This window comes from Oryctolagus cuniculus, chromosome 1, assembly GCF_051225735.1.
Source record: "Oryctolagus cuniculus isolate XC-2025 breed Fujian yellow rabbit chromosome 1, ASM5122573v1, whole genome shotgun sequence".
NCBI classification, from domain to species: Eukaryota; Metazoa; Chordata; class Mammalia; order Lagomorpha; family Leporidae; genus Oryctolagus; species Oryctolagus cuniculus.
In genome coordinates, this window is record NC_142867.1 from 30,589,795 (window position 1) to 30,615,447 (window position 25,653).

The following is a 25,653-nucleotide window of genomic DNA, read 5'->3' on the forward strand; positions in this document are numbered from 1 at the left end:
GTAAGGCCTGGGAGGGAGACAGTCAAGAGCTGTCATCTTCAACATTTGCAGCAGCTGGGAAAGTAAGACCTTCAGTCCTGAAGGCGAGGACATGGGGATTGGGGCAGCATAACATACCATCACTCTGTGTTCCAGGGCAAATGCCAGCAAGACAACAGAACCATGAGTGTAGTTGCTCTCAACCTGAGTATCCAGGACTCCATAAAACTGTAAGAAAATACTATACCTTGTTGGTCAATGATTGCAAACTTTCAGTTCAGAGGAATAAGTTCAAGAGATCTGTTGTTGGTAACAATGTAGAAGTATCCTATAGTAGAAAATTGCTAAGACAGTAAATTTTACGTGTTCTCTCCACAAAAATATGATCAGTGTGTAAGGTAATAGATATGTTAATTTATTGATTTTGTAGTTCTCCCAGTGAAGATCTCTATCAAAATATCATTTTATACAACAAACGCATATGATTTTTGTCTATTAAAACCAAATAAATAAACATGCAAATAATAAAGCTATACCTTAAAAGTAACATGGGGATAAAATGGGAAGAAAAGTGAATTTTGTTGGGCAACAAGGACAGATGATGGAAGCCCTTCCTTGACTCCAGTTCTTCCAAGAGGACCTAGTCCAGTTAGGAGATGATTATCTCAAGTTTATGCCTCGCAGGGGAGGTGAACTCCAGGTACAGAAATCTAGAGTGCTGAATTTATTATTTTTTAAGGATTATTTTTTTTTTGAAAGTCATGGTGACAGAGGGAGAGAGTAAGAGCAACAGTAAGAGCCATCTTCTATCTGCTGGTTTACTCCCGAAATGGTTGCAGCAGCTGGGGTTGGGCCGGCCAAAATCAGAAGCCAGGAACTCCATCCTGGTCTCCCACATGAGCGGCAGGTACTCAAGTATCTGAGCTACCTCTGCTGCTTCTCAAGCACATTAGCGAAAAAGCTGGACTGGAGTGGAGTTGCTGGGACTGGAACCAGTGCCCTGATAGTGGGAAGTGGATGTCCCAAGCAGCAGCTTAACCCACTGCAGCAGCACAACTCCTGCCCCTCCAAGAGTGGTGAATTGAATGGAAGGTGCTAGAAGCAACAATAGATGCAGAGTATAGCTATTGTTTATATTTTCAGTGCTGACAGCAGCTATTTTTCCATCCCAGAGGGCATTGATTCCCGTGGAGACTTTACCTTGAGAAAAGGAAGCAGTGACTGGATAATGCATTTTGGGAATATCCACAGCACTGTCTGTTGAGTTAAGAAACCAGATGTTCTGTCAACCTCTGGTTAAAGATGCCTGTATGTTGACACTTCTCTGGATTAACTCCATGTCTTTGTTACTATGACAGTGTTGGGTGGAATATGAACTGGAGCAGGGGCATTGGGACTAACTAGAAGACTTAGGTGGGACATGGTGGCTGAATTAGGGTTCATGGACAGACATGGGTTACCAGTGTCGCTCCCCGTCTTCGTGGAGGAACGACACAGGACCCTGCGCTGTTCTTTTGTCTGCTCGGCCCTCCCCGGGTTTGCTGCTGGTTCTTCCCAGGTTGGCTACCGTCCCTTCCACCTCCATGGAAGGGCGGTTCCCCCTGCCACTTTCCCCACTTCCGCGGGGGAGCGGCACACCGCCAGCCGGCTCTCTCGGGGGTTGCTCAGGTGTTCCCCTTAGATGTTCCTGGTGCATGTTGTCTCTCTCCTCCTTTATAGTCCTCTTCCACCAATCCCAACTCTGCTACCCACACACCGAGTACGCTGCTCTCCTCCAATCAGGAGCAGCTCCTACAGCTTGTCAAGTTGGTGAAAGGCAGCTGTGTAGAAGCTGTTTCCTCCTCTCCCAGCGCCATATTGTGGGAGAGCAGATGCATAGAATAAGTCTTAATTCGAGTAACAGTCTAGTCCGAGTTGCTCCCCACATACCAGGTCCCACGGCTGTTGAGCAAACTTAGTGATAATGTGGAGTGAGCAGAAGGGAGGCCTTGAAGACCTCTCTCAGGTTTCCACCTTAAGCAACTAGGGTGGAATGAGTGCAGAAAGGGAATTCAGGAGAGAAATGGTGAGTTTGAGAAGACATTGAATTTGGCACACTGGGTTAAGAACTGTTTTTGAGTGGAGATGCTCACTGGGCAGTTGGGTATGTGAGAGGCTGGGTCTTGGACAGAGTGGTGTTTATGATTGTTGAAGTAAATGAGCTCACCCAGACAGATCATGAAGCCAGAGGGAGGGAATGAGGGAGAGAGAGAGAGAGAGAGAGAGAGAGAGAGAGAGAGAATCCTGGGAAGCTCTAGTAGCTAAAGACGGGCAGAGGGAAATGAATCGAGGTGCGCGGGGAGCTGAGAAGAGGCAGTCAGAAGGAGCAGGTGTCTTGGAGTGGGTGACAGTGCCACCTGCTAGAGAGGCAGTGTCATTACTGACAAGATGTCATTGGATTAAGAGATTGCAAGGCTATCATTGGCCTTTGCCTGGAGAGGATCACCAAAGTGACGGCTCTTGCCATTTTGCTAGTGTGGGCTGAAAGTGGATGGAGAGAGAGAGTAAATGTCAATTTGCTTTCAAGGGTGGTCGTCATGGTGAGGCTAGGAATAGGAACTTAGTTGAGGAGAGAGCTGGATTTCACTTCGACTTATTTGTCTTGGTTTTCCAGTGGGTGTGCTATCAACATGCTCATATACTAAAGGGAAGACTTGATTAGTGAAGGAGAGGTCTTGGATACTCCATGGAAAATGTTAACAAAGGACAGGGTTCGACCCAGAGGGTAATTCATTGCCTGCAGCGGAGGGGAGGGTAGCTATGTGACTACATGGCCAGATATTCTTGTGGCCTTCCTATTTGGTTCCAGTGTAAGGAAGGGTAGCTCAGAATGGAGAGGGAGCAAAGTTCAGCTGCCCAGGGTGCCAGTGCCACACTCTCAATCCTGGTTATCTGTCAAGTGAACATGGCAGCCTGACTTCTGTAGGCTTGTTAGCCAGCAAGCTAGAATTGCATACGTTTTGGGTGTGATTGCTATTTTCTTTCAGCGTCAACTTCTTGAAGTCTTTCTGAATCTCCCTAGTTAGAGTTCCTCTCTTTCCTCGCTTAGTACTTCCTTTGGCTCTTGTGTGGCTTGTGAATCTCCCTGGGACTTAGTCATAATCCCAGACTCCTCTTGGACTCTGCATCTCCTTGGATTATGTCCTGGGCATTTGCATAACATGGGTGTCCTGAAAACTTGCAAATGTTTCCATGCCCCAGAATGGAATATCCCACGAACTAATTGGGCTCTCCATTTGTGCAATGCACAGACATCTTGGAATTTCCACAGTCCAATGGAACTCTTATTTTTTTTTTCCCCTTGCAGATTCATTGTTACTCCCTCCCAAAATTTCACCTCTCAGTAAATGGCACTGCTGTCCCTGTAGATACCCTTAGCCAGAGTACAGGTGTGTCTCTGTCTTTCTGTCTTCCATCAGCCCCAACATACAAGTTAATCAGGTCTGAGAAAAGTGCTTAAAGCCTGGCCTTTTCTCTCCACTGCTTACAGCCTTTGCATTAACCCAGGCAAATGGCATCGGTTTCCTGAGAGTTGCATAGCTCTCTAACTACCAGTTCCTCAAATACCCGATGGTCTTGCCTACCTCAGGGCCTGGCCCATCCCTTTAATCCGACCACTGCCTACCTTCCGCCTGTCACCCTTCCTCATCTGGTGCTCTCTTATCCAAGAGGCTTAGAGGTCATTTCCCAGAGAGGCCTCTCTTCCCGCTCCACCCGAAGTAGGTCTCCCTTTCTTAGCCCCAGCTCCTTGTCCTTGATTGCTTCCATCACTGCATCAGCTACAATATGTAAATACGGTGTTCATTTATCTGCCCCTTTCACTGGAATGTAAGCATGTTGAGGACATGTTGCATCCTCCTACATCAGAACACAATGCACTCAATAAGCATTCAGTGGTTGCGTCCTCAATCACATCCACCTGGGGATGGAGGGCAGGCTTCCTAATGGAGGTGACTTTTCAGCTGGGCTTCTTCCAGGGAGTTTGTCCTCATTTACCCTCTGTTCAGGCCTCTCTCATGGCACGTCATTATAACAGAGTGTGCCGGGTATGTTCTTGTCCGTCTGCTCGCTCTCCTGATACCTCTCTAAGAACTAGCACTGCATTAATTTCTTTGTGCTCCAACTTGTTATCATTATCATGCTGAATGGTAGTGTAATTGAATTGTCTGCCTTGGGACAGAGACAGGTAAGAGCAGAGAGAGGATGGAGGGAACAGGTGTAAGGGGCGATGGCCATGGTTAAGAGGACATGACCTTTTGCTTCTTGGGACATGGTCACCTTTGCAAGGTTCTGGTGGACCCTTGAACATTCCAGCCCACCAGTCTCTAACCTCCCTTTCACCTGGGAGGCATTAATAGGAGGCAGGTGGGTTACAGGATCACCAGCCGGGCAGCAGCTTGCCTCGTGTTGCCAATAATGTATTTTCCATAGTCCGTGGGGTCCTTGTCATAAGATTACAAGCTCCTATATGCACACTTTGCTGAAATTACAACCCAGTTTAATCAGATGAGTGACTTGGAGCCCATCCTCCATCTTTCCCCAGGTCCGCCTGCCTCTTCTCACAGGCACGTGTATCTGTCCCTGTCCCCTGGTCTCTGTAAAGAAGAACTAGCGGAAGTGATAAGGAACTTGATTGTCAGATAGCAAGAAGAGCCTCCTTATGTCAGGGATCATTTTAAAATTGCAACAGTGAATAAAATACAGGGCCTGAGAGCTCAACTGCTGGAAAAGCTGACATAGAAAAGTAACCAGAGGCTGCAGTCGCTGTTGTGAAATTACTGCTTCTAATTCCTTGAAGATAATTAACCCTTCCCCAAAGGGTGTTTTCACTGTGGCTTCCTGTGGGTCTAGAGGTAATATCTTATAGTCAATGTATGTTTTATGGTGACTGAATAAAAATGTTAGCTAGTTCTGTATTTCCCCCGAGTGTTTTTTTCTTCCTGGAGTTTTCTGGAGACTGCACATGCTGGGGAGGAGGCAGCAATTGTTGGTGCCTGCTGGGATATGAGAATAAAAACCACACCTGGCGTCTTCCTTGGTGACGCCCTGAGCCCTCACTGTGGAAATCCTGTGATTGGAGGAAGGGCCAGTTTGGGAAACTCCCTTGCTGAGCCTTATGGGAAACTCAGCAGTCGAAGCCACCCTCATCATCCTCATGGTGAAAGCTAGATTCCTCCTTGATTCAGGGCCAAGGCACTCACATTGCTGTATTTGAAGTGGAAAGAGAATCAAAGGAGAGACGCTGTGTTCTTTATTCTGGTTGCTGGAATGAAGCACATGCAATTGTTTTTACTTTATTTGCTCTCTCCCTTTGACTCTCAGTAGGATTCAAGGCAGGTGAACACTTGGATCTCAACACACTGTCCTCCCTGATTGGTCTGCAAGCAGTTTGTCCAGCAGGGGGCGTGGTGGAGCCACACGTGGCTGGAGGCTAGGCTGTGGGGATATTCATGCTGATCTGAAGCAAGAGTGAGCGGGCAAATTTCCTGTCCCAGGCCGGCACCAGCTGTTGCCAGGGTTTTGAAGAAAGGAAACCCTACCTCTTGGATTGTTTGCATTCCAAGTGGCCTGTGGTCGTTAAATCAGCCAGGGACCAGAGCTCTCTGGAGGCCACGGCTACCCCTGGACACCTGGGCGGAGGTGGGGAGTGAGTTGATAGCAGTCACCGTTTACGGCCCTGGCCCTGGGGCCTCTTCCTCGCCTCTTCCTCGTCCTCCCCTGGCTTCTCCCCTGGCGTCATTAGCGGGATTCGGAGAAGGTTTGCCGGTGCCGGAGCTCGGGTATGTCCAACCTGGTGTGATCTGGGTTCTTTTCAAACTTTGCAAGGTGCAGGTGGGCATCAGGGGCAAGCAGGGGATACAAGCGTGCCTTTCCAGAGAGCGGGACAGACACGTGAGGGATTGAAAAGAACATTTTGAAAAGTTGGAAAGGCCCCAGAATAAACAGCACAGGATTGGGACGTGGAAACAGAGACTCCTCTTTTTAGACTGTCTCAGCAGACAGCCCAGCAGTGCAGCTTGTGTGTAAACCCAATTGGCCACAGGGTCAGAGAGGCATGAAAAGCCCCTGTTGTTGTTAAAGGACACAGCCCCTAAGGGGGCGGAGTGCAGGGGTCAGGACTGAGCTGTGGGTCCATATGTTTGAAGAGAACTTTCCTCGGAGCCTTCAAGCTCAGCTGCTGAGCCAGCCAGCTGGAGGAAGGGGTCCCCCGGTTCTCCGGGCACAGGGAGACCACAGTTCTGCCCAGCTATGGCTTTAGTGTCTAGCTAGGGAGCATTTTAAATGAACTCATGTCTCCTAGGGTCACAGGGTATTTGTTGAATGAGCAAGGGGAAGCAGTGGAGGACCTCACGGGGTGAGTTCTTGGACAAGAACTCCTGGTGTCTCCTTCAGAATCATCTAAGATTATTTGGGCATAAAGACAGGAACACAGGAAAGCAAGGTTGGCTCCATAGGCCTATGACTTGGGCAGTGCTAGGTTTTGCCGTCACATCTCAAACTCCTTTTCTTTTGTCTTTTTAAAGATTTATTCATTTATTTTGAAAGTCAGATTTAGAGAGAGGAGTCTTCCATCTGCTGGTTCACTCCCCAGATGGCCATATTGGTCAGTGCTGGGGCAGCCCAAAGCCATATGCTTCTTCTTGGTCTCCCATGTGGGTGGCAGGGGTCCAGGTACTTGGACCATCGTCCACTGCATTCCCAGGCCATTAGCAGAAAGCTGGTTTGAAAGTGGAACAGCCAGGACATGAACTGGTGCCCATATGGGATGCCAGCCTCGTAGGCAGCAGCTTAAACTGCTGCACCACAGCGCTGGCTGCCATCTCACCTTTTTAATAAGAAGGGGCCATTTTCCATTTTCCACTGGGACCCATAAATCATGTGGGCCACCCTCCAGGGAAGCCACTGATGTGCGGGTTTGTATGAAATACTCTTAATGGTGACCGTGAACATGATAAAAACGAGGTCTAACCTGGAGAATACCTGCCCTCTTGCAGTGTACATAAATATATCCCCATAGCAAGATGCTCTGCTTCAGCTTCTGAGAGCCAGTTTCGCCCAGCAGTTAGCAGTATGCATTTTACACTTAGAGACACCCAAGCAAAAGTTCCTGTCCGTCACCTGCTAGCAGAATTACTGAACCTCTCTGAGACTCAAGTTTCCTTATCTGGTAAATGGGGACAATATCACCCACCTGAGAGGGTTTTGGAGAAAAGATTCAGAGAACCAGTTAAAGTACCTATCGTAGTGCCTGGCACCTAGAAGATGCCCCATAACGGTGGCTGTCATTTTTCTTGAATGACAGTACTGTGTTACTTTTTTTAGCCTGCTGATCCATCTTGCCTGGGGTTGTGCATCAGTCCTCTGACGTTGCAAACCAGGCTGCCCACACTCAGTGCATATCCACAGGTGTGTTTGCAATTCTTTCTCCTAGAGCCACACGTGATAAGAGTGGAACGGAGGTCCTGGGTTTCTTTGATCATGTGAGTGGTGTATTTGCACTCGGAAGGTTTGTACAAAGAGTCTCTTCTTTTGTGCCCTTAACCTTGGAACTGTGCTCGCTCACAACACTTCCGATCCAAAATGCCTGGTGGGCATCTCTTCCAGCACCAGCTGGTGTCCCGCATGTTGGTTCCATTCTGACGCTACCTACCTGGAGTTAGCATTCAGTCCTGCAAGAAGGACTCAGGCCCGCAAGACTGCTTTGGATGCCAGATACAGGTCTCACTTGTTTCTGTGCTTCCGGCTGGCAGGCTGTGAATTCCGGCGGCCCCCACAGCCCCCTCCTCATGTTCCAGAATCACTGGACTAGCTCCCAGCACTCAAGGAAACACCTGACCTACCTTTACTGATTTATTGTAAAGGATGTGATTCCAAGACAACCAGGTGAATGTGGGGTATGGGACAACAGCTGGGGCTGGGCCAGGCCAAACTCAGGGGCTGGGAACCATTAGTGGGTTTCCTATGAGAGTGGAAGGGATCCAGCCACGAGCTCCCGTGCCCCTCTGGCTGTGCCACCTTCCAGCACTCATGTGCTCACTGCCCTGGATTTCCTCGAATTCCATCATTTAGGATTTTCTGTGGAGCTTTCACTGGGTGGTTGTGATTGCTCAAAGCATTAGCCAATGGTGATTAAAGCTCCAGCCCCAATCCCCTTCTTGAAGTCCCAACTCTCCAATCATACTGTGGTCTTTCTGGTGAACAGCGCTCCCCACCCCATCCTGAAAGGATCTAGGGTCCCCCAGCTACTGGTCCTCTCATTAGCATGCCAACCACAGTCTTCTGTCTAGGGTAGCGATGCTCTTGTCACTGCAATGGGAATTCAAGGATTTTAGGAGCTGTGTGGCAGCAGGAGCCTGAGATGAGACCAAATACTTAGTTGTTGTTTACTTAACTAATTTGAGAGAGAGAGAGAAAGAGAGACAGAGACAGACAGAGAGAATCTCCATCTCCTATCTTTTATTCCTCAAATGCCCACATAGCCAGGGTTTGGTCAGCCTGAAGCCTGGAGTTGGGAGCTTTTTCTTTTCTTTTTTAAGATTTATTTATTTATATGAAATGCAGAGTTACATATAGAGGGAGAGACAGAGAGAAATGTCTTCCATCTGCTGGTTTACTCCACAAATGTCTGCAATGGCTGGATCTGGGCCAATCCGAAGCCAGGAGCCAGGAGCTTCTTCCAGGTCTCCCATGTGGGTGCAGGAGCCCAAGCACTTGGGCCATCTTCTGGTGCTTTCTCAGGCCATTAGTGGGGAGCTCGGTCAGAAGTGGAGCAGCTGGGATGTGAACCGGTGCCCATATGAGATGCCAGTGCTACAGGCCGGGGCTTTACCTACTATGCCATAGCGCTGGCCCTAGGAATTGGGAACTTGATCTGGGTTCCATGTGGGTGGCAGGAACTCAACCACTTGAGCCGTCACCTGTTGCCTCCCAGGGCAGGTGCATTAGCGGGGAGCTGGGATCCAGGATGGAGCTGGGACTCAAACCCAGGCACTTGGATGTGGGATGTGGGTGCTCCCAGTGGCACCTTAACTGCTACACTCAATACCCTTCCCTCAAATATTTATTTTTTATTATATCACAACCTTATAATATCAATCTTCCCAAGAAAGGAGTCCCTAGGCCCAACTCATTCATTTGCTTATTCATTCCTTCACTCAGAACTGGTCTGAGAATAGGACTGATTGTTTTAGGAGATGTTGAAAACAGGGACAGGGAAGAGAAGCAGGATTCAGGTCTGGGTCGAGTGGCTGTGAGGCCGTGGTATTATAGAGGGCCTGGAGTGTTGGAAAGGGTGGAAGGGGTAGATTACTGTTCTTTCCTTCAACACTGAGGGTCCACAGTCTCCTCGCTGTGAAGTGACTCCTCCAACCCCAGAAGCTGGTGGTCAACACTTCCAAAGCCTTAACACATTTTCAAGGGATGTTTAATGAGTGATGTTGCAGATGGCCGTGATGGGTTGGAGTACCCAAGAAGCATGTGATAGAGTGTGACAGCTGTCATGGCCATGGGGACGTGGGGCAGATTGAACCTAGGAGTGGTATAGAAAAGACTGCTCATGTTGCCTGAATAAAAGATAAGGAGTGACGTGCAGCTAGGTGCTGAAAGGTTTCTGTGTGATTCGTTTCCGGGGGAATGAAGCAGTCAGAAAGACTCCTGGGTTTGCTATCACTGGTGTTTTGAGTGGTGTCTCTCTGTGAAGTTTTCATGGGACCCTGAGTGCATTCTCAGGGATGCACCTATGTGATGGTGGTAGGAGCAGGCTGTACCAGGGCACCATTCTGTAACAATGGAGAGTTTATCGATAACAAACTTAATTGCTTTACATGAAACCCATGCTCACTGGATACAAAGCAAATGAAAAATAAAAAAGGGAGACACTTGTTATCTCACTCGAGGCCCATAAATATTTATACCGTTGGCGTATTGCACTTCAGATGCATGTTTTTATGTCAATATGGTTTTTAAATAAAAGTAGGAGCATAACCCACAGATTGTCATAAAACCTACTTTTTTCCATTTGGAAATATGAGAATACAACTCAAGAGCAGCCAAGGGGAAGAGATACACAAGGCAAGGGAAGGGGGCACAAGCTGAGGGTCCCAGCCTATCTGGGTGGGCACTGTGGTGTGTTCACCAACGGGGCTCCTCAAATTCCATCTCTTAGGGATTTCTCTGGATAGTTCCTCATAAACATATGTCAAGAAGTGAATTGCTAAGCTTGTTTCATGGCTACTCCATGTTGTGGATGTACCGGGCTTTTAAAACCAATCTGCTGTAGGGTATTCTCTGTTTTTTCACTGGTCTAAACATCTTTTAGGTGCACCTGTGTACGTTTTTATCATTTGGGCACATACTGCCCAATCATCAATATCTCAGGGGCAGGAGATCCCTGAACAGCATTGTCTGTCTGAGTCTACCATAGCTGTAAGATAGAACAACTCTGGGGTTAGCCTCGAATTCCACGTCATATGGCAGAATTCAGAGCCAGATTTAGGCTATGCCATGTCTTTCTGCAGTACTTGCCAAATTTCCTTTCCAAATATGATGCTTTATCCTTCACACATGCTCTCCAGCATCCCACATCAGCCTATTGAATTAGCCTCATCCTTTGGTACTGGGGTTTATACACCAGTTATAGAAGGTGCTCTGATCTCTACCTGTACTTGCACGACTTCGCATATAGAGGAGTCCCCCCTATCTGCAGGGTATGTGATCCAAGATCCCTCATTGGAGGCCTGAAACTGTAGATCAGAACAAACCCTGTATACACACACATCCATCAGCTGAACATGTTTTCTGTTCGTGTCTTCAATCCACAAACTTAATGCTTTTGCATCTACTAAGCACTTACCATGCACTATGGTTGTAACTTTTACACTTTGAGAGGTGACAGCAAAGCTAGCACAAATTCCTTTTTTTTTTTCCCCACAATTCCATGGATGGGAAGACTCAGTCTTACCATGGATTTTAGGAACTTCGGCAGGTAGCTTTTTTGTTCTTTCCTTATCGAGAACTCTACATTTTTACTTAAAGGAAATACTTTGTGGCTTGTCTTTGGCACATTCAAATGGATAGCATCCCTACTTTTGTGCTTTGGGTTCATTATTAAGGATAATAAGAGATTCTTGGGTGCAAGTAGTGTGACACCAGGCCAGTTCATCTGGTAACTGAGACGGCTACTCAGTGACTAATGGCGGTAGTGTAGACAGTGCAGTTATACTGGACAAAGGAAAGGTTCGCGTCCCAGGTAGGATGGAGCTGGATGGTACAAGCCTTTATCACGCCACTTAGAACAGTGCACAGTTTAAATGTGTGAATTATTTATTTCTGGAAGTTTCCTTTGAATAATTTTAGACCATGGTTCATCAGAGGTAACGAATCCAGGAAAGCAAAAATTCGGTAAGGGAGGACTTCTGTATTTCTGTGGATTTGTTTGCCTCACTGGGTACATTCTGTAAAAAAGTGGCTGCTGACTTTATTCAGGGCTGATTTCTTCCTTTTGGCCTTACCTTTTTGGTGCAGGTGGAAAGAGCTGCATATTTGCTCTGCTTTGGGTCAGAATAGATTCTCTAGCAATCTGCACCCCTGGAAAAGTCCTCCTCTGCCTGCAGTGTCACTGCCTGGCTTGCTTCTCCCATTCATAACCATTTTGTCTCAAGTCCCCTGACCTCAGCCACCTCCCTCCCTCCTGTTGTGGTCATCTAGATTTCATACCTACATTCTGTGGTGGTGACATCTCCATGACAATGGGATATGGAGCATTGAGGAAATCCAGATAAGTCAAACAGTTTGGCTTGGATGGGTCGGTGCAAATAAAGGTGTTTGGACCGTGTAGTTAAACTTCAGGGACAAAGAAGGATTATATTGGAAGGATGGCAGCATGGTGGGGGGATGGAAGAGGAGCAGCGAGGACAAGCTGAAGGCAGCCATAGGAGGGCCTGCGCTCCCAGCCTGGTGGAACAGATCGCAAACCAGACGTTCTCATTCTGGAAGAAACTTGCAGACAGCTGCCCCTGAGCTGCCTTGAAGGGCCCCTCCCCTATGATGGAGGCATCCTGGCAGGTGGCACAGGGTGTGGTCTGCACTTCCCATTCAAGAGGCTGCTGAATGGGCTCTTCGGAAATTCTCTCTTCTCGTGAGTTGCACAGTGCAAGAGAATTGAGCAAATAAAGTGGAGGCTAAGCCTTCAGCTGCTTAGGGTAAGATGCTGCCTTTATTTAGCACTCTTAGGATTAACTAACTCCCATCACCTCTGGCACAGTTGGCCAGTGGCACTGCTTTCTATTACTGGATCAACTGTGGCCATCACATAGCTGTTTGATCAGCCCTTTCTTAACCCAATGCAATATTGCTCTAGACTTAATATCCATTGAAATGGGTGCTTCCCATGGGTAACACTTCAGGTGTGGGCTCTTGCCCTGGCTAAATTCAGACCACATGTTGGATCCATCCCCTTCAAAAGTGAGAATGGCCAGTGCATGTGAAATTAAGAAATTCAAGATGTATCAGTGAACACCAGGTTTGCAATTGTCTTTGCCATCTCTGCTCAGGACACTAAGGCAGCAAAAAGAACTGAAGGCTGGGCTCTCCAAAGCCACCTTGGGGTGGGGGGATGAGGCTATTGTGGGTCCCTTGCAATGACCGAGGACTCCTGTGTTAGCTGTGTAGTGAGAGCAGGGCCTGGGCTGGCCTGTCTTCAAGGTGGCAGCTTTAGAAATCAGAGGAATCTCTTAGGATGGCACTCTAAGACCAGCTCACGATGTAGTAAAACATGGTGCTATTCATTCATTTTACAAATATGCATGGAGTGGCTAGCCCCTTGAAACATGAGGGACAGAGCTCTGGGAGCCACATGCGGAGCTCTCTCTGGCGTCTGGTGGGGCAGAAATGCTCAACTAGCATTCAACTCCCTCAGTAGGTGCTGGTAGTTCCCAATGTCTGCTTGGGATTTCCTACAGGGTCCCTTCCCTTAAGCAGAGCCCCTGCCTTCGCCTGCTCCTGTGTTTTGCACAGCCCTGGACACAGGGGGGCGCTGCAGCCCTACTTTTGCTCAGAGTTGACTGAGTCCTACAGAAATTAGGATTTTCCTTTGTCCTCCCTGGAGTTTACCTTGGCTGTGGCTTCCTGCGTGGAAATCAATGGAAGGTCTGCAACACACTTCACACACAAAACAAAACGTGCATGCCTTCTTCAGCCTGGAAACAGAAAATCACACAAGACTTTTTGTTATTGTACAGCAATTTTAAAGTAGATATGCACAAAAAGAAGTATGCATACCTTATGTGAAAATAGTGTTCAACATGCACACACTCACATACACACATGGACCAGTATGGTTATGAGTGATATTTATTTACCAAGATAATATACCACAGCAGGCGCCGCGGCTCACTAGGCTAATCCTCCACCTGCGGTGCCGGCACCCCAGGTTCTAGTCCCGTTTGGGGCACCAGTTCTGTCCCAGTTGCTCCTGTTCCAGTCCAGCTCTCTGCTGTGGCCCGGGAAGGCAGTGGAGGTTGGTCCAGGTCCTTGGGCCCTGCACTCGCATGGGAGACCAGGAGGAAGCGCCTGGCTCTTGGCTTTGGATTGGGGCAGCGCGCCGGCCATAGTGATCATTTGGGGGGTGAACCAACGGAAGGAAGACCTTTCTCTCTGTCTCTTTCTCTCTTATTGTCTAACTCTGCCTGTCAAAAAAAAAATTTAAAAAAAGATAATATACCACTCCACAACCTATTTTGTTATTTGCTTTTCTACTTATAAATATCCCTGATCAACTTTTTTCATCTTTCCTTCAAATATTTTTCTCCAAAATGACTTTGCATTTCCAGGACTATCAATAATAGGGTTCCTCCCCCTTTAAAAATTATTTTATTTTATTTTTACTTGTTTGAAAGGCAGAAAGAGAGAGATTTTCCATGTGCCCCAAAGCCAGGATCTGGGGACTAAATCCAGGTCTCCCATGTCAGTGGTCAGGGACGCAAGGACTTGAGCTGTCCCCTGTTGCCTTCTAGGGAGTGCACCGGCAGGAAGCGGGACTCGGGGGCAAACCTGGGATTCAGAGCCTGCACTGTGATATGGGATGCAGGCATTCCCAAGCAGCATCTTAACCGCTGCTCCAAATGCCTGCCCCCCAAATCTGGGCTTTGAAGTACTGAAGTTTGAGGGCTGAAAATGAAAAGCAAGGCACCTTAATGCAGATTCCTAACTGAAGGGAGAGGAGGCTTAAACTGCTGGCATTTTGGTCACTCCCAGAGCATCACCTGCACGGGACTTGTGGGTGGAAGGCAGATTGCTTTTACTAACGCTAGCAGAGCAGTTACAGCGTTCAGACTCCCCCAGGAGAGGGCTTCCTCCCTGTCCTCCTCCTGTTCCCTTCTTGACTGCTTGATGCTCGGGTGGGCTGGGGGCGTCTCCCAGTTATGAAGCTCTGTGTCTAGGAGGAGGAGCTTTTAGGGTAGGGAAAGGTCCAAGGCAGGGAGAAACAATAGCAGGGGCTTTGCTGTCAGACTGACAAGGGTTCAAATCCCAGCGCTGTGACTCGCTTCCCAGCTGAGTGACCTCAGGCAAATTACCAGATCTTGCAGAGCCACATTTGTAAATGGGGGGGGGGGGGACAAACTCCCCTTGTGGGATTGTCAACGGTGTCAGGTCAGAGAAACATGCCCTCAGAGTCTGCATCCATGGGATTGACTGACTGCAGATAGAAAAATTTGAAAATATATTGTATCTGTAATGAACTGTACAGACATTGTTTCCTTGTCACTATCCCCTAAACAATATGGTACAACCACTATTTCCATAACATGTACATGCTATTAACGTAGGATTTATGGGGCTGGCGTTGTAGCATAGCAAGTTAAGCTGCTGCCTGCAATGTTGGAATCCCATATGACTGCCAGTTCAAAACCTGAGTGCTCCATTTCCGATCCAGCTCTTTCTATTGCACCTGGGAACGCGGCAAGTTCTCAGGCCTCTGCATCCATATGGGAGACTTGGAAGAAGCTCCTGGCTCTTGGCTTTGACCTGGCCCAGTCTGGGCTATTGCAACCATTTTGGGAGTGAACCAGCAGATGGAATCTCTCTCTCTCTCTCTCTCTCTCTCTGTATGTGTGTGTGTATGTCTCTTTTTCTCTGTGGCTCTAACTTTCAAATAAATAAAAAATCTTCAAACAAACAAGCATAGGATTTGCATTGTATGTACTAGGTGTCTTAAGCAATTTCAAGATGATTTAAAGCATGCAGAGGATGTCCTTGGGTTATATGTGAATAGTACATCATTTCATATAGTGTACTTGGGTATTCACAAGTTTGGCGATGGCCTGGATCGTGGGGCCTCTCCCCAGAGGATACCAAGGGGCACTGGTTTATATGACCGAACACATGGCTGGCAGAGAATAAGCACCCAGTGTTTTGTTAGGGACCAACTGACTTTTTCTCCCAAGAGCCAAATGTGGATATTTAGGGTTTTGTAAGCCACACAGTCTCTGTTTCAACCACTCAAGTCTCCACTGCATACAAAGGCAGCCACAGAGAATATGCAAAGGAGTGAGCAGGGCTATGTTCCAACAAAACTTTATTGACAGAGACAGATGTCAGGCTGGACTTCACCCATGGACTGTGGTTGGCTGACTCTGCTCAAGATTAGCGCTAATGAAACAGAATGGATGCCTTGTATTTAATGTTAAGCTTATACCAAGAGGGAAAGAAAAATAGGAAGAAGTTTTCATAATATATTTTATTACATCCATATGTCATCAATATGCAAAGTCTCTAATGAGATAGTTTTCTGTACTTTGAGTAGGATTTTCAAAATCTGTGCAATTTAAATTCAGTGTATTAGTCACATCTCGAGGGCTTAGTAACTGCCTAACACAGCTGTAGCAAGTGCTGCTCAAACCACAAGTCATAATCGTTTGGTGGGAGGAGAAATCAATGTACTATAAAATAATGAAACTTTAAAAATGAAATGCAGGAGAATAGAAACTATTATATTACACTGCATAGAGAAAGGGTATGGGTTGCCTTCTGCAGTTGTGTCTGCTCATGTGTGACTGCTTGGGCACATGTGTTTGCATGTGTGCATACGTGTTTACATGGCTGTATACATGTGTGCTTGTGTATGCTTTGCACACGCATGTGCTGGCCTGTGTCTGTGTACTGGGTCACAATGAGAAACAGAAGACACATACTTCTTGTGGGTTGCAGTCAAACATGTTTAAAATTCACTGCTTTCCGTGCTAAAGTCAAGTAGAGTCTTTTGTTTGCTTTTGCCTGAACTTCTAAAACCAGCCAAACCAGTTACTAAGTGTCGTGCTGACCATGTGAAAACCACTTGTCAGAATTCCCAACTTTAATCTCTCCATTATCTCTGTACTGCGTTTTAAAGACTGCTCATATTACAGACAGCACACTGCAGCCGGGAGGGGTGAAATGCTGGATCCAGAGCCAGGTGCCTCCACAGTCCTTTTGGGAGGAGAATGAGGTGCTGTGTGAGTCCAGCCTGTAGCACAGTTCCTTTCTTCCCTGCTGGGCCCCTGCCCCTGTGCACGTGATGGGGAAACCGGGTCAGTTCACCCAGCGTTTACGTGTCATTATTTTTGCTCAGGAGCGTTTAGATATATGAAACACAAGTTACAGAGGATTGCTTTAATACATTTCAAATTCAGTAGACACCGGGGGAGAAAGAGGGTTCTTACTGATTTACTCCTTCAAATTATTTAAAGTCCAGTTTCTTAAAATAAATTCAGGATAGACCAAGCCAGTAATTGGATTCTGTTTCCTTCCTTTCCCGTGGGGTTGATACATAGAAAGAACATAGTCATTGGATTTCAGTACTTATCTTACCTCCACTTGAAGATTAGGCCATGTTTGCGAAGACTCAACTTCCTCATCTGTGAAATGGGACGAAAATGGTGACCTTCTAAGGTTGCACAGTAGTATAGATTAGTTGCAAGAATGCATGTTCAGAAGAATGTGTGTGAAAACGTTTAGATGTATGAATTTTGGGTATGAGTCGGTTTTCCTGTCATAGCTAATTTGAGTCCAGAAATGATGTACGTTTCCCCACTTCCTCCTCCTTCCAGAAGGGTGCAGTGTGAAGCCAAGACAGGCCGCTCAGCTCCTGAGTTGGCATGGCCCGATGATGAAGGAGTTTCAGGCTGTGTTTTTGAGACAGCTTTTCTCCACCCATTCCGGTCTCCCTCTCCCACACGCATGGCTTCTCTCAGGAATTCAACAGTCACGAAGACATGGCAGACATGTTTATTTCAAAACCCAAGTAGGCTTTTCAGGTGGTTACCATGGCAGCCAAACACTCGCCTGTCAGTTCTCCAGAAGTGAATTATTAATGAGCTTTGTCCAGGACCCAGTCAGTAAACACAGCCCTTGTTTTCAAGGGGAAGGTGACGTGGCTGTCACAGCAAGCTGGGGTCACCATGAGGGACAGCAGGGGGTGCTGTTGTGGGAAGGATCTGAAAGAGGCAGCCACTCACACAGGCTTCCTGGTTGCTAGCCAAAAACCCCGTTTTCCTGGTATTTGGGTTGCACAAAAGACCAGGCCCCTCTCTGTTTTCCAGAAGGAAGATGCTGAAACTGGCATTTTCTGTTTTTCCCCCCAGACCCGTGTTTTGATCATGCTTCCCACAGACTAAGGCAGCCGTCCCCAGCGACTGGTTGACCAGGCACAGGTTCGTACGCCAGTGCTGCAAGAGAAGGGGGAATGGCGCCCAAAACAAGACAGTCAGAAGGCATACCTTTGCAGCTTCCTGAGACGCAAATGCTTGCCCCTCTGTTTGATTTAGACATAGAAAGCACTGCAGGTCATGGAGAAGCTTCTCAGACAAGGTAATTCGAAGGCAATTTACATAACCTGTTAAGCCTCAGTTTCCACAAGTGTAAAATGGGTTTAATGATAGTCCTAAAATTTGTAGGGGTTGTGTGAGGATAAATGCATAGAAGGTGTATGGCAAAGTTCCTGGCATATGATGTTAGCTTTATGGTAGCAAAATGATCAATCCCTAGACTGTGGATGTGGATACTTCAAAATGTTTGTGAAAAATGGAATTAAAGGTAAGTTATATTTTGGTGCAAAGAATTTTTGAAACTCATGCATATGAGGGGACTTTCAAAAAGTTCATGGAAAATGCATATTATGAATATAAAATTTTTTATATCAAATTTGTCACTTAACTCTACTTCCATAAAATTTTTGAGTTCCCCTTGTATCTGTTCTTCCTTAACATTGAATCTTCCGAGAGCTGATATGACATTTAAAACATAACCTTTGAAAGCCCATGCTTCTTGTTCATTTTCAAAGCTCAGATGGGTTTCCTTTGGCCTTGTTTCAAAGGGAAATGCCTAAGTTATCAGGTTGACATCTTCTCTTTCGTGTTGAGTTCTGGTCTACACTGACATCTCTGAATTTTGTTGCAATGGGGTCTGAAGGTGTTCACATCTGAAGGTGTCCAGAAAATAAGTCTATTTTAAAAGGCATTCTTTTCTGTCCAACACAGTGAAAGGTTAAGATGGATCTTAGATTTAGGTATTCCATTGAATAGACAAACCTGGTGATGGAAAATTAATACGTCAGGGAAATGGGTAAAGCCCAGCAAAAATCAGATGAATGAATTCATTAACTTAATCTTCACTGATTGTTAGAGTCAAGTTTTACTCCTGGCTTTCTGTCCTCTCTGTTTAAATTCTTCTATCTCTGATGAAACAGATACGTACACAGAGCTCCAACAAGGGAAACTGTAGGCTCAGGATTTCAAGAAAGCATTACAGAACATTGACTGAAAGATTCTGAGTGTAGTCCGGGGTCTCAGAAATAAAACGAAGCTCTGTGTGTCTTTGAAAGAACACATCTAGGGAAATTCTGATCAGTAGAGCAGGCGGCTGACCTGCCGAGTTGGTGTTCTGAGTCTCAGGTCCTGAACAGGGTGTCTGGAGTGTTCTGGGAGGCCACCTTGCTGCCACCCGTGTCCCTCTGCAGGGCCTTCTGCTGGGGAGAATGGGAAGCAAGCGCTGCAAAACAGGGAGGCTTTAGAACAAGACAGGTAAGTTGTGTGACCTTGAAAAAACCGCCTACACTTTGGGAGCCTCTGCTCACTGGAAAGGAGGAAGATGCTGTTTGCCTTGCAAGGCTATGGTGAGGGTGAAGTGAGAAACCACCCGAGATGTGCTTGCCCTGGATTCTCAACTCTTACCTCCTTTAGGTGTCCCCAAAACCTGCCTCTCGCCCTAATTAATCAAGAAGACTGGAGGGCAGGGATGGTTTGAGCTGGGAGAGTTTTCTTCTAATGGCTTTCCAGGTTGTAACAAAGAAAGGAGTGAGGAGAGAGCTTTTGTGTTTGAATGTATTTCTGCTTCACTCACTCACTGGTTTTTTTCTGGGATTTCCAGAAACTGTATTCTCCGTCTGTCATCTTGATGTTCAACACATGGGTGTATTTTCATTAACCTAATTGTTTAGTTTTGGAAGCCATGTATTTCTGAGAAACTTGACCATGTGCCTCTCTGTGTGGGGGGCAATGTTTAGGTGAATGGTTCCCACTAGGAGCACAGTTGTGGAGGGAAAATGACACCTCCCAGGAACGCTGAGACCCTGGCTTCTTGGCCTTGGCATCTCACCATACCCCTTCAGCCTTTAGAAGGGTTGACGATTAGGTTTCTGAAATCATTTCAAGTCCTCCAGAGTCTATCGTTCAAAGCCTCTGTGCCACTATGCAATAGAACCAGCATTTAAATGGCCAAGTTTCTGTGACAATACTTCTTTCTCCCAAAGCAGGTGAACCTTCTGAGAGTGTGTCAGTTGTGACAGTGATGAATGTGCTGCACTGGCAAGTGGATGGGTAACTTATCAAGCAAATAAGCTCCAACAATGAATCAGTATTGTTGAATCCACGAGGCTCACAGCTGAAATTGTCTGAGGCTCATTTTGGATTCTTGGAGCCAATGTGCGCCTGTCATTTTGAATGATGGCCATGTGCTGTGCAGATGGCCTCTGAGTGAGTCTTCCTCCAGGAGGAAGGTCATGTTCACTTATCTGTACATTACTTTTCCAAGACTCAGGAGATTCAAGGGATGAGATCAGAGCCCAGACGATCTGGGAGCAGTCCACACGGATGGGAATGGTCATCTTCAGAATTGCACGTGTGATCTGAGGTCATCCAGAGTTTGCCAAGTGAATGTTCTTATGCATTTTCAGTTAAAATATTTGTAGCACTATAGCAACATTTAAAAACAATCATTCTCAGCTCTAACTGATTTTGTTGATTAATCACCCAACACCAGTTCCACATTGTACTTGAAGAGAGAGCTTGTATTGTATTGTTTTCTTTCTTGTTCTTGGATTCCATGAAATGACTGTGCTTAGCAATATCATATGCTCCTCTATTATTTACACTCATGGGAGGTGTTTCTCTTTTACACTACCAGAAGCGTCCTGACAAGACCAGAGGAGGAGCATAGGTGCCAGTAGGCTTTGTTGTGTTATAGCAATACAGTTTCTCAACTGTCCCTTTTATCCTGGCGACTGCCAGGGCTTCAAACACATCGGTAGAGCAGTTGCCAATCCCTCCGATCTAGAAGCTGCATGGCCCAGATCTAGAGGGAGACCTCACGCTAAGTCAGATGGTGTCATGGTGGCCACTCCACAGATCATCAGCAGCATCCTCCAGAATCCACTGGACACCAGTCAGTCATCATTGATCAAGAGCCTGCTGCAAGGCAGGCCCATGGATGGTTGCTGGAAACACAGAAACAAGATAGGGTATCTGCTCCTGAGTGGTTTTTGCCATAATGAGGGCACTACCTTAAATGCTTCATGTATGTTAGCTCTTGTGTTCTTCTTAACAACCCTGGGACATAGGTGCTAGGATCATGGTGCCTCTTATCTGGGGCCATCATGTTCCAAGACCCCCACAGTGGATGCCTGAAACCAGGGAGAGTGATGGAACCTCAATACATGTTTTCTGATGTATCTACATATACTACATGTTTTCTGATGTATCTTTGATAAAGTTTATTAATTAGGCACACTAAGAGATATACAATAACTAATAGTATAACAATTAGGACAATACACCATGATAAAATATCCAACGTAACTACCCTTGGACTTTGGGACCTTATGAAGTTGCATCAGGGTCACTGAAACACCACAAAAGTTAACCGGATAGGCTGAATGACTAATGGGTACCTAGTGTGGACAGTGGTGACTCTCCAAATTCCAGGCACCCAGTGGAGGTCTTGGAATGCACCTCCTGCTGATTAAAGGGGACGTCTGTTCTAGTAGCCACCTCATGGGGATATTAGGAAGGTCGCATGAGTGGGCACACACAGAGCATTTAAAACAATGCTGGACAGAGGGATGACTCATGGCCTGAGTGGGATGGAGTGGGATGGTGAGAGATTTCATCACACTCCTATGAGCTGTTTATTTCTGGAAGTTACCGTTTAATATTTTTGGTCTGTGGTTGACCCCGAGTAACTCTGAAAGTGCAGGAAGTGAAACCAAAGGCAAGGGGAGGACTACTGTGTTACCATGCCTGCTTTATAGGCAACGAGGCTGAGACGCACAGAAGCTGGTAACTGCCCGGTTAGGTAGCAGGTGGGCAGCAGTCCTGGCTCCATTCCAGGCTGGCTTCAGAGTTGGGGCACCTTCTCTGACGTACTCAGCCCCTGCTTCCGTTTTCTCTCACAGACTCTGGGACATCTTTATCTCCTCCAACTTCATGGCATTTTCTTAGGCTTCTTCCATTCATAACAACCAAGCTAAGCATAATGCAGTGCAAAGTCAAATAAACAATGACAACAACACAACTTTCAGCCAGAAAAGGCACAAGGCAACAAAACAAGAAAAAACATCACCCACAATTTCACTGTTGTTGTCAGTTATTTCCTTTTAAGCTGTGTACATGCTGTTTGTGTCAAACTATACAGAGTATTTTGAAGATTTCTTTTTCTCGTTTAGGATTATGTCAGATTTTTTTTCCTACTATATTTTTCCATGACATTACGTAAAAGAAATTTTTTATAGGGGCTGGTGCTGTGGTGTAGCAGGTACAGCCACCACCTGCAGTGCTGGCATCCCATATGGGCGCCGGTTCAAGTCCCAGCTGCTCCACTTCCAATCCAGCTCTCTGCTATGGCCTGGGAGGACAGCAGAAGATGGCCCAAGACCTTGGGCCCTTGAACCCACATGGGAGACCTGGAAGAAGCTCCTGGCTCTTGGCTTCAGATTGGCACAGCTCTGGACGTTGTGGCCATCTGGAGAGTGAACCAATAGATGGAAGACCCCCCCCCCCCCGGGCCTCTGCTTGTTTATAACTCTGCCTTCCAAATAAAATGGATAAATCTATTTTATTTGAAAGTCAGAGATACACAGAGAGAAGGAGAGGCAGAGAGAGAGAGAGAGATCCTCCATCCGCTGGTTCACTCCCCAGTTGGCCATAGCGACTGGAGCTGTACTGATCCGAAGCCAGGAGCCTGGAGCTTCTTCTGGGTTTCCCACACGGATGCAGGGGTCCAAGAACTTGGGCCATCTTTTACTGCTTTCCCAGGCCATAGCAGAGAGCAAGATCAGGTGTGGAGCAGTCAGGACTTGAACCGGCGCCAATATGGGATGCCAGCACCGTAGGCAGCAGCTTTACCCGCTATGCAACAGCACCGGCCCCTAAAAATTTTTAAATTTCTTTTTATTTTCATCTACTTGAAAGGCAGAGAGAGAGAGAAAGAGAGGCAGAACCATCTTCCATCTGCTGCTTCACTCTCCAGATGCCTACAGCAGCCAGGGGTGGGCCAAGCTGAAGTTGGTATCCCTGTCTTCTATCTGCATTTCTAATGCAGGTGCAGAGGGCCAGACACTTGAGCCATCATCTGCTTCCTCCCAGGATGCATCTGCAGAAAGCTGAAGCAGAGGAATCAGGACTCCAGTGGTGTTCCAGTGTGGGATGCAGGCATCCCAGGCAGTAGCTCAGCCCGCTGTGTCACAATGCCCACCCTTTGAGATAACTTTTAATGATTCCATCTGTTTGTCCGACTCAGTTTCATTCAATCTGTGTGTTTTTTGGTGATGGCTCTACCATAACAATTGTCCTATGAATGACTTCTTGTTGGATATGGAGGCTACTTTTACTATTCCAGTGTTATAAACAACACTGTCACGGGCAACTTTATATACACACTTTTCTCTGTGTGTCTGATCATTTCCTTGGGTGTTCCAGGCGTTTAGCTTTTGTGGTGTCCAAGTGGGGAAAGCATTCAAAAAAACCACTTAAGTTCCATTCACTCCTGGAGAACTGGAAACAGTAATACCGTAACTGTCTAAAAACTGATGTGAGTTATTCATTTTCAACATTTAGGTGGAATGTTAAAACTTGTTAATCCATTTTATTTATTTGAGAGGAAGGGAGACAGAGAGTGAGAGCGAGAGAGACAGAGAATAAGAGAAATCTCTCTTTCTCTTGTTCCGTCCTCAAATGCCCACAGCAGCCATGGTTGGGCCAGGCTCAAGCCAGAGCTGGGAACTCAGTCCAGGTCTCCCACATGGGGAGCGGGGACCCAACTACTTGAAACATCTCCTGCTCCTTGCCAGGGTTCACACTGGCATGGAGTCAGAATGGAGTGTTGAGCTGTAACTCTAATGTGGGGTGCAGACATTGCAAGCGGAGCCTTAACTGCTATGCCAAACAGCCACTCCTCTTAAAACTTAAGAGTTGACCTTTTGGAAATATTGGCTTGTCTGCTCCGGGAGAAATGGATTCACAATGTCCAGCCCAGGCTTAGCTAAATATTTGACTTTTCTGACTGCCTCTTCTGACCCATGTTAGAGAATTATCCTAGGGATGATGGAGAATCAAAAAACAAGAGTCAGCAAGACACAAAATAGGTTGAACAGGTGTTTGATGGTAGTGGCGATGTTGAGAGGTTGATGAGGGCCGGAGGGAAAGCACAGTGTGAAACCATGGCCAGGAGAGTTCCATCAGGCAGTGGGCAAGTCCCTGCAGAGAGCATTGCACAATGATTGAGTGCAGACTTTGCAGGCACGTGGAGCTGAGTTGGAAACCTGACTCCTCTGCCTACTTACTGTGTATCTTGCACAGTTGCTCAGTGTTTCTGAACTTCAGTGTCTCCATCTGTAAAATGGGCATGTTATAATACCTGCTTCAGGGCTGGCGCCACGGCTCAATAGGCTAATCCTCCGCCTGCAGTGCCGGGACCCCGGATTCTAGTCCCAGTCGGGGCGCTGGATTCTGTCCCAGTTGCTCCTCTTCCAGTCCAGCTCTCTGCTGTGGCCCGGGAAGGCAGTGGAGGATGGCCCAAGTGCTTGGGCCCTGCACCCCATGGGAGACCAGGAGGAAGCACCTGGCTCCTGGCTTCGGATCAGCACAGTGCGCTGGCCATAGCAATCATTTGGGGGGTGAACCAACGGAAGGAAGACCTTTCTCTCTGTCTCTTTCTCTCTCATTGTCTAACTCTGCCTATCAAAAAAAATTATACCTGCTTCAGAAGTCATTATGAGGCGTCAACCAAGTTAAGTAAAACTGTTCCTAGTATTTGTTAGGATGGCAGCATCATCACCATGTGCTTCACTACCAACTTCACGCAGTGGCAAGGGACTGTGCTGGGAGGTCAGTACCCACCCGTGGTTGCAGGAAATGACAGTCCTTAGGAAGTTGTGTTTTGGGGGGAAAGACAACCTATGAAAAGGAGCAATATGACATCTAGGAGGAACAATGTTAGGCTTAATTTTCCTGGCATATACAGTGGGATCAGCTTGGAGATTCCTGCTTTCTGAGGCAGATGAGGGCTGTTTGGGAGCCTTTGCTGATAAACCAGCAGGGTGAGCCTGTGTGGTCAGTCTGATGGCTTGTACTTTCATATCCCTGTGGTCACTTTAAAAATCGGCACCTCAGGGCTGGTGCTGTGGCTTAGTGGGTTAAAGCCCTGGCCTGAACCGCCAGCATCCCATATGGGCGCCAGTTCGAGACTTGGCTGCCCCTCTTCCAATCCAGCTCTCTGCTATGGCCTGGGAAAGCAGTAGAAGATGGCCCAAGTCCTTAGGCCCCTGCACCCATGTGGGAGACCCAGAGGAAGCTCCTGGCTCCTGACTTCGGATTGGCTCAGCTCCGGCCATTGTGGCCATCTGGGGAGTGAACCAGCGGATGGAAGAAAGACCTCTCTGTCTCTACCTCTCTATATAACTCTGTCTTTCAAATAAATAAAATTGATCTTAAAAAAAAAATCGGCACCTAAAGATAGCTGTGTATCAGGATTTGGGGGGATATTCTTGGTGGAACCCCAACCCCAGTGAGAGAGAAGGAGACTTTCTCAGCCATGATAACTGGGGTGGCTAGGGCTTCTGATACAGCGGGACCCAGGGCCAAAATGCTGCCACCAACACAATTCCTCTACCCATCTCTTGCCTGGGCTTTCCTCTAGGTTGTTTTCATTTGAGCACCGATGACGTCTCGCAGAGCAAGGCTTGCTGCCTCCCCACAGGCTATGATCTCACAATTAAAAGGCTCTCTTTTCTGATGCTTTCAGAAAGAGGCCCAGGCAGGAGCCTCGCTGGCCGGGCTCCAGTCCCACCCACTCCTGGTCTGACCCCGGTAGGAAAGGAGTACTCTGATT

At 47.1% G+C, this 25,653-nt stretch overlaps 1 protein-coding gene and 1 long non-coding RNA gene across 4 annotated transcripts in view; both read left to right on the forward strand.

The window, feature by feature from the left end:
• Nucleotides 1-25,653, forward strand: part of SLC1A2 (solute carrier family 1 member 2) — a 168,423-nt gene that overhangs the window by 10,479 nt on the left and 132,291 nt on the right. Inside the window, exon 1 of one of the 3 annotated variants that reach the window (XM_089309686.1) lies at nucleotides 5,410-5,798. The exons of the other annotated variants lie outside the window; for them this stretch is intronic. The gene's annotated coding sequence lies outside the window, so the exon portion shown is untranslated. Of the gene's footprint in view, nucleotides 1-5,409; nucleotides 5,799-25,653 lie in introns of those variants that run through there. 3 annotated transcript variants of the gene reach the window in all.
• On the forward strand, nucleotides 1,810-23,192 carry LOC149128334 (uncharacterized). Its single transcript, XR_016217802.1, has 3 exons — nucleotides 1,810-2,044; nucleotides 17,637-17,705; nucleotides 22,867-23,192. It is a non-coding gene; the product is annotated as an uncharacterized LOC149128334 (long non-coding RNA).